We start from the raw sequence: 15,900 nt of genomic DNA on the forward strand, positions 1-15,900 counted from the left end.
TATCATTTTTTTTAAATCACCGAAATTTTAGACCAAGGGTGACGTTTTTTGGAACGATTTTCCTTCATCCTTTGTCAAATAAGGGAAAATCACCATGTAGGAAAATGAACCTAGGGTAACCCTGGAATATGTTTGTATGACATGGGTATCAAATGAAAGGTGGGCCAGGGTGACTCTATAAGGCGTTTGTACGATATGGGAATCAAATGAAAGGTGTTAATGAGGGTTTTAAAAGGAAGTGGCCCTTAGTTGTATATGTGAAGGCAGTTTCGAGATATCGACCAAAATGTGGACCAGGGTGACCCAGAACATCATCTGTCGTGTACCGCTAATTTATTTATATATGTAATACCACGAACAGTATTCCTGCCATGATTCGTAGGGCTTTTGATTTCTCCCTGCAGAACTTTTTCATTTTCTTGTACTTAATATGGTAGGTGTCACGTCCATTTAACAAAGTTTTTTCTTAAGTTATATTTTGCGTCAAAAAACCAATCCAATCACCATGTTTTATCCCTTTTTTTCGCATTTGGTATAGAATTATAGCATTTTTTCATTTTTTGAAATTTTCGATATCGAAAAAGTGGTCGCGTTGTCACGGTCATAGTCGAATTTCGCCCATTTTTATTACCAAGATAAAGTGAGCTCAAATAAGTACGTGAACTAAATTTAGTAAGGATATGTCGATTTTTGCTCAAGTTATCGTGTTAACGGCCGAGCGGAAGAACAGACGGTCGACTGTGTATAAAAACTGGGCGTGTCTTCAACCGATTTCGCCCATTTTCACAGAAAACAGTTATCGTCATAGAAGCTATGCCTTTACCAAATTTCACAAGCATTGGTTAATTACTTAATTACTACTTATGACATTACTAGACAAATTAAATGAAAAAGGGCGGAGCCACGCCCATTTGCAAATTTTCTTTGCACCATATCATTACTGGAGTTGAATGTTGACATAATTTACTTATATACTGTAAAGATATTCATTTTTTGTTAAAACTTGTTAAAAATTGTCTAAAAAGCAAACTAGAAACGTTTTATATTTTATTTTAATGCAGTTTTCCTATGAAAAGTAGAGTTGGGTCGTTTCGTTCTGAACTTGTTCAATTGACCGGGTCTCTCAACTGAACAAGTGAACTAGATCTTCGATTTCGGTTCTATTAGTTCTTTTAGTTCGTTTTATCTAATGTTATTCTTTCTCTCTTCTCGTTCGCGAACATTGTAAATTCATACATACATACGCAGAAATTCACAGTGAGCACGAATGTCGATGATGCAGGCATGTTTAACGAACGAAACGATATCATTTCGTTACGATAATCAACGCTAATAAACGAAACGAAGTCACTTCGTTTCGTTTATTAACGTTAAGATCGTCAAATTAACGTTACGTTTGTGTAAAATTTTAAAAGAAGGGTTTGTAGAACGTCTCTTTCCACGCGAGAAGAAAACCGCAACTAAAATTTCAACACTACTGGATCCTCGTTTCAAGAAAAAGGCTTTCATCTCAATCCTGAACGCAAACTCAGCTGCTATGCTTCTTGAATTAGAAATGAACTGTATAACACCTTCAGTGAGCGAACGGCTGATCGAAAATATTTCCCAACCCGGAGGTGATCCACTATTTCAATTCTTAGAAGATGCAAGGAATGAAGAGGTGACATCCCGAAAAGTAGACAATATAATCATAAAAAGACAATATCTTGAAAGACACAATTTAATTCAGAGAGCGAATATTTTAGATTTTTGGAAGGTACATATTTTCTAAATATCGAGTCAATTTATACATAACATTTTTTTAATACTTCAAAAGATAATTTTATAACTATGAAGACGGTTGCTTTGAAATATCTCTGTATTCCGGCAACTTCGACAGAATCAGAACGCACATTCGTCGCTATTAAAATTTTTTACAGCAAACAACAATGCTGATGAAAGCGTTTTTAAACTATACAACGATACAACACTTTACAACATATTGTGAACTCCCTAAATAGAAGTTAAGCGTTTATTTAAAAATACATACAGGCATATGTATATATGTAATGTACATATACGAAGTAAATGAAATGTAGATACATATGTATGTAGGTACGTTGAAAACCTTTTTGAAAACCACAATAATATAGCAAAAATTATAAAGTTGATTTCTGAAATAATATTGCTAATAAACACTTATTGTTAATTTTATGTATTTATTTTAAAAACTATTTTGAGAAGGGTAAATATAAGGGTAAATATACAACTAATAAACACTTATTGTTAATTTTATGTATTTATTTTAAAAACTATTTTGAGAAGGGTAAATATACAACCCTTCTCAAAATAGTTTTTAAAATAAATACATAAAATTAACAATAAGTGTTTATTAGCAATATTATTTCAGAAATCAACTTTATAATTTTTGCTATATTAATACATGAATTTCGCATAGTCAACTTAAGAAAACTATCGAAACTATCGATAGTTTATTCGATAGTCAATCTCAAACTATCGCAAACTATCGATAGGTCTGACTACCGATAGTTTTCCAACACGAGTGTGTGGCACTGCTACAACAATATATGTATGTACTATTTATGAAAAACATGTTTTGTAAGAAACTAATTATTACATTTATTAAACTTGAAAAGTTCATACATATTTACAATTTGTGTCTGTACTCTTTCAATTTCCTGGATCTTCCGAAATTTGAAACTTTTTTGAAGTTAATTATACATATATATATTTACTTATTTATTCATAACACATTTAAATACATATACCTACACAAAGCATTGCTGCATACATACCCCCATCTATACTTGTTGGCTTTTTTCGCGGGTGCGAGCAGAAGTGAACAAATTTGCTTGAAAAAAAAGAACAGATGAACAAAAAGAACAACTTGTTCGTTCATCAGAAAAAGAACGAAAGATTCGAATCTCTGAAAAGAACGAAAAAGCACAACTCTAATGAAAAGGATAGTGAATTGGTTTTAATATTTTTTATTTCAATACACATAAAAAATAAATAATTCAGAGTATACATATTTATTAAAGGGCTGTCCATAAAAACTAAATAACCTTTATAGGGCAAATTGTAGTAAAAGGAGCAATCTACAGGTAATAACATTTTTAGATCTTGTAAATGTTCCCATTTTATAATTGGAATTCGTCGAGTATGTAATAAGGTGGGCGTTACTACTTTAAGCCGTCTGCTGTGTTTTTGAAGTGGAGGTTCGTACTCAGGATAGACAACATATCGGGTCGAACCGTTGTGTGCCTTTTTGAAACGTTTTCAAAATTCAAAAAGCTTATGTTGCAGGTGAGGAACTTGAAATGCGGTAGGAGTTATCGGGCTTCGCCTATAAGTTGCACAATTGCGATGGTAGATTTATTGTTTTTATTTACTTTCCATTTGTGTATGCCCCTTTACGAAATATCTGTGTTCTGTAACATTAGGGGGACTCATTAAACCTTATAATTTCATTAGGGGGACTCATTAAAGCATATAAATTTATAAGATGTAAAATTATATCCATTTACACACGCTATTATATGAACGCACCTAGTAATATTCTTGATAAACTTAAAGCATTTATGAGGTTAAATGAGTCGCCCTATTATAAAGTGTGTAAAAGTATACATTTATCTAAATCATTAAATAACACATTTACACAATTTTTATAAATTTAGGCGCACATTTCATCGTGTAAACGGGTACACTCAAAAGAATGCAACCTTGCAGACATAACAGCCGTCATTTTCATCAGAAATCTCTACCGCCAGCAAGTCATTTACAAGAATAGCTTCGGAACGTCGTTATAGTTTTGATTTCTCACTTCATCTTATTTTTTTTTTTAATTTGTGAAATAATCACATATTTTTTACAATAATACAGCTGATCGACAATTAAGTTTATCGCGAAAATTACTAGCTGCGTTCATATAACAGAGTGTGTTTTACACCTTATAAATTTACATATGTGCTTTATGAGTCCCCTATTATTTTCAATACAAAAGGCGAGCAAAGCATTCCCCCCGGGCCCGGAGTTTCTGAGGGGGCCCGCGATTTAGAGGTACTAAGACATTTTTTTAAATTTAGGAGAGTCTTTAGTTGTTCCATGTCCAAATTTTAAGCCGAATTTCAAAAGCAACGAATATTGGTAATGATTTTTTGCCTGGGACTGAGGAGACAATAAAAACATCAAACAAAAATGTGTTTCTCAGGGGGCCCGCGATTTAGAGGTACTATGACAATTTTTTAATTCAGGAGAGTCTTTAGTTGTTCCATGTGCAAATTTTAAGCCGAATTTCAAAAGCAATGAATATTAATAATGATTTTTTGCCTGGGACTGAGGAGACAAAAAAACATCAAAAAAAATGTAATTCTCAGGGGCCCGGGATTTAGAGGTACTAAGACATTGTTTTTAATCCAGGAGAATCTTTAGTTGTTCCATGTGAAAATTTTAAGCCGAATTTCAAAAACTACGAATATTGATAATGATTTTTTGCCTGGGCCAGATAAATAAAAACATCAAACAAAAATGTGTTTCTCAGGGGGCCCGCGATTTAGAGGTACTAAGACATTTTTTTTTTTTTAATTCAGGAGAGTCTTTAGTTGTTCCATGTGCAAATTTTAAGCCGAATTTCAAAAGCAACGAATATTGATAATGATTTTTTGCCTGGGCCTGAGGAGACAATAAAAACATCAAACAAAATATATGTTTACATGAATCCGAAGTCGAAAAGTTTTCGTGGTGACACTGATGAAGGTTCATCTTCAAAAAGTCTTCCAACAATACTACCAACTCTGCATCAAAGTCCAGATTATTTAAACGACTTCGATATCGGTACCGTGAATAATGAGTTTTTGCGATCTGAAGAAGTCAACGAAATAATTCGTCGAGATCATCAAAAATGCCCTGTTATTTTTCCACGTGATTGTCATGACGAGGCGTTTCCTACCTCGTTGTTAAACAGAATCTTGCCAAATGGAGAGAAAGTGGAGCGTGACTGGCTAGTGTGGAGTGCCAGTAGCAATGCTTTTTATTTTCTACCATGTCGTCTGTTAAGGGCCAATTAATGGTGACTTATCCATAACCAGATAAAACAGCTGATGTTGTTGTTGTTGTTGTTGTTGTAGCGATAAGGTTGCTCCCCGAAGGCTTTGGGGAGCTGATCGAACCAATCAATGTAATCTATTAATGGTGCCATACCATAGCGCTAACGCCATAACCATACCATAGCCAACCAATTGGTTTTTGGTTTTTCGCCATATCCATAACCTAAAAATATTTGAGTTGGAGAATTTATTAACTTTTTGTAGATTTTATTGATTGTTTTGGATACGTTTTGACTAAGAGACTTATATTTTGTGGTATATGTTTATAATTTTTTGCGTTTTCTTCATTTTTATGAAATTTTCACGATTTCTTAGTAAAGGCACCAATAACTGATGCCAATTTGATATGGATAAGTAAAAATATGGTTACGACTATGGCGTTAGGGTTTAGGAAGTTTAACTGGCCCTTTAAGCAACAATACTTTAAATCGACCTAAAATGTGTTGTCCTGGCGGACATTCGAAATTCCAGGTGTGGAAGAAGCTATACTACTTTTGCTTTCGTGAATTGTAACCAAAAAACTGGTCAGAAAATCGCTGATCTAATTGGCCATACTCTAGGTAAACATGAAATTGTGTTGTCGTGCACACGGGTACGATAACGGCGCCAATATGAAAGGAGCTTACAACGGAGCACTACGTCACATTCTCGACAAAAACTCGAATGCTGATTACTCGCCTTGTGCAACCCACAGTCTCAATTTATGTGGCGTTGATGCTGCAGAATGTTGAACGGCTGCAATTACTTTCTTCGGATTGTACAAAAATGTTTTACTATTTTCAGCAGCAGTCCAAAACGAAAATGTACCGAGCTCTCTTCACAGTCTTTCAGACACTAGGTGGTCGGCTAGAATTGAGGCAATCAGACCATTCGCAAACCATGTTCCAGGATTAGCACAAGCACTAAACGCATTACTTAAGCTTAATTTGACTGCACAAGCATACGGAGATATTACCGGAATTCTCAAGTACATCAACAAGTTCGAATGTATCTTGCTGTCCTCAATAAGGTTTAAATTACTGACTACCATTAATGAAAGAAACGTCGTACTCCAACCTAGAGACGCCACCATGATGTTGAGGTCCTACATCTGGTTCCCCCCATAAATTCAGAAAACAAAAATTTGGAAACACATTTTTTCAGAAAACATTAGTCAGAACCCTTTTTTCAGAAAGTCAAATTTCAGAAGTCAAAAAAAAACATTAAATTTTGCGCAAAATTGAATTTTGACTTCTGAAATTTTTTTCAGCCTGGAACACAGCAACATCGAAAGAAGGCTCATATCCAATTATGGAAATTGGGTGAAGTCCGTACAAATAATTCTAACGAAAGGTGGCACAACGCCATTCGAAGTGCATTTGAGACACACGCTAACATATTTAATTTCATAAATAAAATAAAAAACAAACATGCAATAACAGAAAAAAAACTGTAGTAATTTTCAGCTGAAGGCGAGCCATCAAAAGATAAAATATAAAGACTTCGTTTTTTTAACATTGTAAATTTATTTGAAAAAGATAAACGCGAAAAGATTTAATTAATTGCATGCTTGCTGAACTTATTCAGAGAGTTGAAAATTCTTCCGGTAAAACCCATGTACTATTATAAAACGTTAAAAATATTTTTTATTCGCTGTGGGTATTTACACAGCCTTGTCTCTGATAATTATAACTTGAGGCAAAACTCACTGGGACTTGTTGTTGTTCCCACTTCTCGTACTACTCATTTTAATAACTTCTTTACTATCGTTTCTTGTAAAGTCTTCAATAAGATACCTGCGACTATGCGTGTCATTAGGAATTTGCGAGAATTTTTAAAAAATGTTAAATCGTTTTTATTAGAGCTGTCACACGACGATATCAAAACTGAACCCTATCACTTAGTGAACTGAAACCAAAATTGTTATTTTTAATGTTTTATTATTTTCATTATTTAACTCATTGAACTTATGGATTATCTTTACCTTCACCCCACACATATCGTACATGTTCATTTATCTTAATTTGTGACGGCATTCAACACTAAAATTGCATACCATTTTACTGAATGCCTTACCTTTCTTTCATTTATTAATAATTTTTTAAGTTAAGTTCCTATTGAAAGAAAATGAATAAATCTAATCTAATCTATTGCAGACAATTTAAATTTTTATATTTTACTACTTTTTCTTTATACATAATTCCTTCCAAATAAGTAAACGTTTCGGAATTTTGAGAAAAATTTAATGTTTTTTCTGTCGTCTGATCACTCTATGAAATTTGACTTCTGAGTTTTCACCTCTGAAATTTGTCTTTCTGAAAAAAGGGTTCTGACTAATGTTTTCTGAAAATGTGTTTCTGAATTTTTGTTTTCTGAATTTATGGGGTGCACCCCGACATCTAGATGCCTTATTAGTTGATTTGAAGTTGATCACGAACCAATGGGAAACAATTTTAAAAGAATGCAAAACAGTTGCTATTCAATTGAACATCTCGCCAAAGTTTCCGGACATTCGAATGAGAAAAGCCAAAAGACGTTTTGAAGATAATGGAAATGAGATGATTACCGATGATCCAGAGTCTGATTCGGTAATCACTGGCATTATTGAACGATTTGCAGCTATGAGAAATTTGAACGAGACGTTTTCCTTTTTGTGGCAATTTGAAGACATGGATGAAACTACGGTTCGGGCGAGTGCAGCAAAATTTGTCGAAAAATACAAGTCGGTCGTTTCTCAAAGCTTAGAATGCGAAATAATTCACTTGAAACACATTTACGAAGCAAATTTTGATAAAGGTCTGTCACCATTGGCATTGCTAAATGTCATTTATGTTCAAAATCTGTATATAATTTTCCCCAACATTTGTGTTGCTTTACGTATCTTTTGCACTATACCTGTCGCTGTAGGTAGTGCAGAACGTTCTTTCAGCGTCCTTGCAAGAATAAAAAACTTTCATAGATCGTGTTCATCTCAAGGCCGAATTTCAGGACTTGCCACGATTTGTGTTGAATCCGGTTTGGCAAGATAGTTAAATTTTGATATTATTATAAAAAATTTTGCAGCGAAAGAAGAAAGAAAAGCCGCTCTTTGATATCCGAACCTTCTATATTGAATAATTAAAATTTATAATCATCATTATATTTATCAGTATTTACTAAAATGTTACAAAATAACTAGAAAAGATTATTTAAAACAATACGTGGCTGTTAAAAGAGAATTTTATTTCTACGTTACAATAAAACAGTATAAATATTAAATATTCTGTGTTAATTTTATTTTCAGCTCTTAGTACAAAAATCATTTGGCTGATGTTGGAAAAAATTTTTTGATGTAATCCATCAATAATGATTCATGACTGAGCCGTCATTAATTCAAATTAATCAAATGTATTAGTGGATTTTTTATAGGGGCCCGTAAATTGTTTAGTCCCGGGCCCGGATTTTCTCTCTACGGCCCTGATTCACTATATCATATATTGTGAACTAATACACCTGCAACTTCATTTTATTATAAGCAGCACTGACATTTAATTGGGGAACTAGTTTCACTGCTTGCATATCCATACATAGTAGTATGCACAATCCCGAATTGGCATTTTCTACACCGTTCCTTTTTTCTTCTCGCATATTCTCAATTTCTTTTCGATGCTTTTGATATCAGATATACAAGAATCACATTCGTCTTTTTTGGGCGAAAAATTTAGTAATTTAATTCTTTGACACGTTTTGAGAAAAAAGGATAAGATAACATCATATTTAAATTGTTTTCGTCGGACTTACATTCCTTAGAATTTAATTTGAACACTTCGTGATTTGATGCGAAATTAGCTTCAAAATACAATTTTTTTGTATTCTTTCGCCAGTAATGCAAATTAAATTTTGAAAGTTTTTTCAACCAGTTGTCTAAATAAATTCATTTGGCTTGATTACGTTGACCAGTTATTGACGTTCACTTTAACTGCACTCGCAATTCTTTTAATACGTCTGGGCTGCGTTCGGTGCGAAGCTTGCCACTGTTTTTTATCCAATTTCTCATATCTTTCAATTAAAACCCAACGTTGATAGAAACATTTGCGACAGACTTCTAAGGAGTCTGAATTGTGCCTGAGAAAACATTTTATTGTTTGTTTTCGGACAGAATTTTCAGAAGTTACTCAGTTGACCTCAATACAACGCACAAGACCTATAACATATACCTTTTTCTGTACCCACGTCATTTCCCAAAACAAATCAAAATTTCCTTCCGAGTGTTTTTATTATAGGCTAGCCAATTTCCATGCCGGCCTTGGGTAGAAAAGTGTTCCGTTGTTTGACCTTGATTTACTTTACTTATATTACGAAACAGATACCACGCGAAATAAACCGAAACAAAATTGATAAACTATTTCAAGTTCAATGCGTACTTAACAGGCATTGGAGCTTAAAGTAAGAATAATCAATCCCTATGAAATATTTCAAAAATTATTAGTTACACTTGTTTGCTTTCAAAAATTTCACTACATGCAGATAAAACTTTTAAAAAAGCGGCATAACTCCAGTATTTTTGGTATTAATACTTTAAAATTTCTACTGAAGATGTGATTCAATGCTACCCAAATCTGTAGAAAACGTGAATTGTGAATTAAGCTAACGATTTGCTATTTTTACTTTTTTGTCCCACATATTTGGGCAATTCACAAGAGTATCGTATTCATGTAAAATTTTAGAATTTGAGTTGTTTCCGTTATAAAATTTGATTAAAGCTTAGCACATGCGTCGAGTACTTATTTGAAAAAATTATTTCCTTATGCTTCACAGTGTAGCTGGATGTGCCACAATTTATGCCTATCTGGGTGAATTTTATACCGATAAAACCCGATCACGTGCTATTATGGGATCTTCCGTTATATTCGCCATCGGAGCAATGATTTTGCCAATAATCGCATTTCTAGTAATTAATCAAGAATGGGTTTTGCCCATCTCTTTTTTGGACATTGACTATAAGCCGTGGCGGCTCTTTTTGATAGTTTGTGGTATACCAGGATTTCTTTGCGGTATGTCATTATTTGCTTTGCCGGAGAGCCCGAAGTTTTTGCTTGCCGTTGGTAATGAGGACAAAGCTATTGAAGTTTTACAGAAAATGCATCGTTGGAATGGTGGTAAACGAAAATTAAATGTGAGTATGTATTTAAACCATAAGTAAAAAGTATATGCATGGGTACGTCTTTTATGCCGACACCGAACGGCATCTGAAGCAGATGAATTTTTGTTGAGAAGATTTTCATGAAAGAAATACCCTCGGAATATTCGTTTTTGCTGATTTAAAAAACAAAAAAAAAAAAAAACTTTTTAATCACAGTGTTGGGTTTTAATGTCAATAAATTTCCGGTAACCGCCGTTTTGAGCTTGCATCATCAGTGTCTATTTGATGTTCCCCGCGTAAGTGCGTCCTAGTTTCGAGCTATCATTGTGTTCTTATGGAGAAGTTTAATGCTGGTGTTTTTCCCACAGGTTTTGATTTCCTGCACTTTGCTTACCCCATAATTCTCCATCAGTTTTCGCCTAGTCTACTTCCTCCTATTTTGGGGTGGTATTCGTCGATTCTCGTTACTGCTGTATCATAGCCGAAGTTGAGTGGCACATCCTTCTTTTTATATGGCATAATCTTTCCATTTTTATTTTTTTTATTTAATCTTTCCAATATGCCCGTGACCGTACGCAATCTTACTTCGTGCGATGATCTTAACTTCCTGTTGACTAAATCAGATCGGACTATGGAATGAGGTCCGCCTGTGGTGAACCAATTAACGCTAATCTCAATCCACAAATCTCCTAATAAAAATACTTCTCAAACTTCTTTCGATTTGTGATAGAGGAACCTTTTTCCTGATGACAGCAGTTATTCAGTCTTGCGAATGTTCACCATTACACACATCTTTTCCACTTTTTTTGATAGTTTATCGTCAGCACACACTTAGCTCTACTAACACATTGTTGCAGAGTTCTTAAGGTCCTTAGCTTTTGTATAGTTACAGAGATAACAGGTATATTTTAACGAGTTTATTTTTTCAACATATGTATATGGGTATGGTTTAATTCCAAAGTAAAAAAAAGCTCACTTCATAAAAACGCCCATCACTAAGTACCCAGCCGGCATGGGAAAATTAAACACACATTTTCAGAACTTGTGTTATTTTAAGAAAAAACTTGCCCAAAATGCAAGCTCCACAGCATCGCTTGGTGATAGACACAAACTTAACCTTTGGTTAATTGCACTACAAAAGTACATAACTCGTAAAAATCTGATATAGCCCATAGAGATTATAAGAAAAAAAATATAATTAAGCTGTTTTTATAAGACAAAGAAAAATTATTTACCATTTTTTAAATCCTCACACGTTAATTTTTCTAATTCGGGGAAAAGATTTCCCAGTATTTATTAATATGCTCTTAAGAGGACCTTTGTAAGGATAGTGCATTTATGTACCTATAATATTAACATATTTGAATTCTTACTTCTTCCTTTTAGATTACACACATTCTACCAGATGTCGAGTCACCTAATTCAATGTTTCTATTCAACAATAAAATTTACTCGAAATCGAATTTCGCTGTTCTATTCTTACAAACAATGTGGAATCAAACTGTGCCATTGTTTCAACGAAAATATTTGCGAATAACTTTGATCGTATGTAATATGCAATTTTGGTTGTATGTCGTTACAAATGGGCTCTACATGTGGTTCCCTCATATCATCAATAGCGTTGCGACATTCATGAAAGAGCATCCTGGTGAGAGAAAACAAATTTGCGATATTGTTTATGAGCAACAAGAACATCTTTACAATACTGATGGGGTAAATATTTTTTTAATTTGTTACCTTTTTCGAAGGTTGTTATTCAAATTATGAGATACATATATGATAATTCTCTAACGCTTGCCAATAGTTGCTTTTAAAAAAAAGTAATATGCGGAAATGCAGAAAATATTTTTTGTTTTTTTTTCTTCTTTACTTAAAAATGTAGATAATAAAACTCTGATCTTTGTTGTATTTTGATCAAATTCAATATTTTTGTAAGGATAACCGTATTTTTAAGTCTGACCCCTTCAAACGGAACCCATTCATTTTGCTCTGGTTCATATTGAAATTTCAATAGCAACCATCGTAATTAAAAATTGTAATTATAAATAAACATTATTTTCAATTTTAGACCATAGAATGTATAGAAAAATTAGAAGATAATACATTTTATTATTCGCTCATTATGGAAATAATCTAAGCTAGCTCTTTCGCATTTATTGGTTTTATAATAAATCGCGTGGGTAAATTATTAATACTCTGTAAGTTTTATAAGCATTTTATATAAACAATTTTTTCAAATTATAATTAATTCTTATTTTAGTCATTACTACAATACTTTTTACATCCTGTGGCTTATTATCGGTGTTCATAATCAATCCAAGTATAGCGGCCTACCTCTATGTTCTGTTTTTCGTGGTTGGTGCGGCCATAAATGTCCTCGGTGCGGCCACGGTCGATTTGTATCCAATGAACCTGCGGTAAGTGGATAAACCTCATAAACCCAGAAAACAAAATTCAAGGTGGTATACTGAAAAAAATAACTAAAAATATAAATAAACATTTTTTTAGTAGGTCGTGAAAATAAACCTTAAAAATCAAAGTCGAAAAAAGTAAAAAAAATGAAATTTGGCAGGCTCTGAATTTATTTTTTGGGTATGCGCAGTGGAACTTTTTTTCCTGAGCCCACTTCCTATCGATAAATCGATGGCGCGATATCGGTTAATAAATCGACCCATTCTAATGTATGTACATACATATACCATTGGAACACGAGGATAATGTTTTAATATGAGGGCAAACAGAAAAGAAAATTGGAAAAGGAGAAGATAAGATAGGATAGAAAAAGTAAGGAAAGAAACAATAAAGCGAAAAGAGGGAAGGGAAAGGAAAAGAAAGGAAAGGAAAGTAAATAAAAGGATAGGACAGGAGAGGAAGGATAGGAAAAGAACGGGAAAGGAAAGGAAAGGAAAGGAAAGGAAAGGAAAGGAAAGGAAAGGAAAAGAAAGGAAGAGAAGAGAAAAAAAATAAAAGAAAAGAGAAGAAAAGAAAATAAAAGAAGAGAAAAGAAAAGAAAAGAAAAAAAGAAAAGAAAAGAAAAGAGAAGAGAATAAAAGGAAATGAAAGAAAAGAAAAGAAAAGAAAAGAAAAGAAAAGAAAAGAAAAGAAAAGAAAAGAAAAGAAAAGAAAAGAAAAGAAAAGAAAAGAAAAGAAAAGAAAAGAAACGAAAAGAAAAGAAAAGAAAAGAAAAGGAAAGGAAAGTATATTAAAGGAAAGGAAAAGAAAAGAGAAGAAAAGAAAAGAAAAGAAAAGAAAAGAAAAGAAGAGAAGAGAAAGGAAAAGAAAATGAAAGGAAAGGAAAATAAGATATATAAAAGGAAAGGAAGGGAAATAATATCTAATAATTGTGAGGTTTCATGCTCAGTCTACGTATGTACATGCATCTAATATTACCTTATACAGCTGCGGTCAAAATCTTAGTAGTGGATATACGTAAAAGAGAATGGACTAAAAATGTACCTGTCATCGCTTTTATAAAAAATAAAAATTTTCCCTCTTGAAGCCCAAATAACAAAAGCAGTAGGGAATTTTCAGTGGTCAAAAACTTATTAGTGTAACAAATTGCATGTGAAATTTTGACATAACTTTCTAATAATGGTGGGTTTAGTTTTTTTTTACATTGGATGTTGGCTAGTATTTAAGTTAGTATTTAGTTGCACGACCCTTGTTCTTGAGAATGGCAGCATAGCGACGTGGCGTTAAGTCAACAAATTTTTGGCATCTTTCAGCCGAAATCAACTCCAATGCACTTTATATATCTTCCCATACTTGCGTATTCGATGTTGCCTTTCCTTGGTCCACTGCCTCCATGTCATCAATCCACAAATCATTAATGGGATTTACGTCCTTTGACTGGCGGCCATTCCATCACGTTGATCTGATTTTCCTCAAACCATCTTTTAGCTACTTTGCTCGTTTGTTTGGGGTCGCTATCTTGCTGGAAAGTCCAAACACGTGGGATTTCGTCTCTGGCATATAGCACCATAATGTCGCTGAGTATGTCAACATATGAATCGCCAATCATAATTAATAACCTGATAAAAACACTAAAATGGTTGAGTATAAAACAACTTATATTCTACTACAGCTTGAAATTCGTATTTAATATCAAGCACGGTAGATTACCAACATACCTCAGCGAAAAGCTTATATATGTAAATGATACACATTCATACGTAATCAGAGAAAACAATAATTTTATCAAAACAGAAGTGGAGAAGCAAAATATATTTTACAAAGGCCTGAAATATTTCAGGGAACTTTCTAATCACATACAAAGTAATAATAACTTAAACACTTAAAAAAAAAGTTTACTGGAGCACTGTAAAACCATTCCAATAAGGTAAGGCTTTTTCTTTTTATTTTTTACATGACATATCCGATACGGGAGCTCGAAAAGGGAATGGTAAAAGCGTAAGCATCGAAACATAATGCATCCGGCCCTAAGGAAAAGGAAATCGCTCGCCTACTGTAACTCCAGACCGCTCCAACAACTAATTTCGCTGGATTTCGGTACTTTCAGCCGATATTTACTGTTGCTGATGAGAATCACTTGCATTCCGACAGCATCAATATAACAATAAAATTATATGATGTGTAACGAACATAAGGCCAAACAAAAGTGGGATTGGAAACACGTCCTTTTCAAACTCCCATTATATGTTGTTGAATCTTCATGCATTCCGACAGCGTAATTACTAAACAAAGTTGAGGGGTGATTGGATACACGTTATTTCCAACATCCAAATACATGTTTAACTGTGTTGATCGCAGACTAATACATTACGGCAGCTTAAAATATTGTGACGAATATTAGCAACACTAAGGGATACTATCATCTCTAAGCCGATACTAAGCAGTGAATTGTCTGCACATCAACAATTCAATCATTATGTCTACCCATATGCCCATACAAGCAGCGGAGAGAAGCGCACAAACAAAAGCATATATCTTATCTGAGATGCTCACAAACGTAGGCAATCATTTGTGCAAGTATCACTCACATATACACGCGCATATGAGAAACGTGCATCTGTAGCTATAGCTGGTAATCTTATAGCTGGTAAACAAAGAGTAAATTCTAGAAACGCCTAGAAATATGCAAACGAGGAAAACGAAGAGTATAAAAGCAACACCAGCTGAGGCATGGCAATCGGTTTGATTTAAGCGCGCTATCTGTTGAGAAGTATAAGTGTTATTGTGAAATACTTTAATAAAGGCCATTTTTCATTATTGAATAGTGGAGTTATTTATTCAACAGTTTGGTGATTCGAAAGTTAGCAGATGGTTGCAAATAAGCGGAATTGCACTAAATTTATTACAATTGGTGTCAGAAGAGGAATTGTTGAATAAATTCCAGAGTTACAGAGCACAACAAGGATATGGCGAAGTTAAGTGAATTAAGGATCCAGCAACTGAAAAAGGAGTTGGAGAACCATGGATTGAATACAACCGGCAATAAGATCGAACTTCAAGCACGGCTACGAGAGGTATTAGATTTGGAAGGAATTAATGTAGACGAGTATGTCTTTTATCTTGATGTGGAAGAGCCAGCGGCTAAAATGGAGGAGAAGATAGAGACTCCGAATCCATTGGCAAGTGTTGACACTAACGCGATACTAGCAGTGTTGAACCAAATGTCGTCACAAATGTCATCTCAACGGAAAGAAAAGAAACATATACGGCATCCAAGATGGA

General features: G+C 33.7%; 1 pseudogene; it reads left to right on the forward strand.

Annotated features, from left to right (window-relative positions):
* Nucleotides 1–15,900, forward strand: part of LOC137250185 (putative transporter SVOPL) — a 181,182-nt pseudogene that overhangs the window by 152,775 nt on the left and 12,507 nt on the right.

This window comes from Eurosta solidaginis, chromosome 4 (genome assembly GCF_040869045.1).
Source record: "Eurosta solidaginis isolate ZX-2024a chromosome 4, ASM4086904v1, whole genome shotgun sequence".
In the NCBI taxonomy this organism is placed as follows: domain Eukaryota; kingdom Metazoa; phylum Arthropoda; class Insecta; order Diptera; family Tephritidae; genus Eurosta; species Eurosta solidaginis.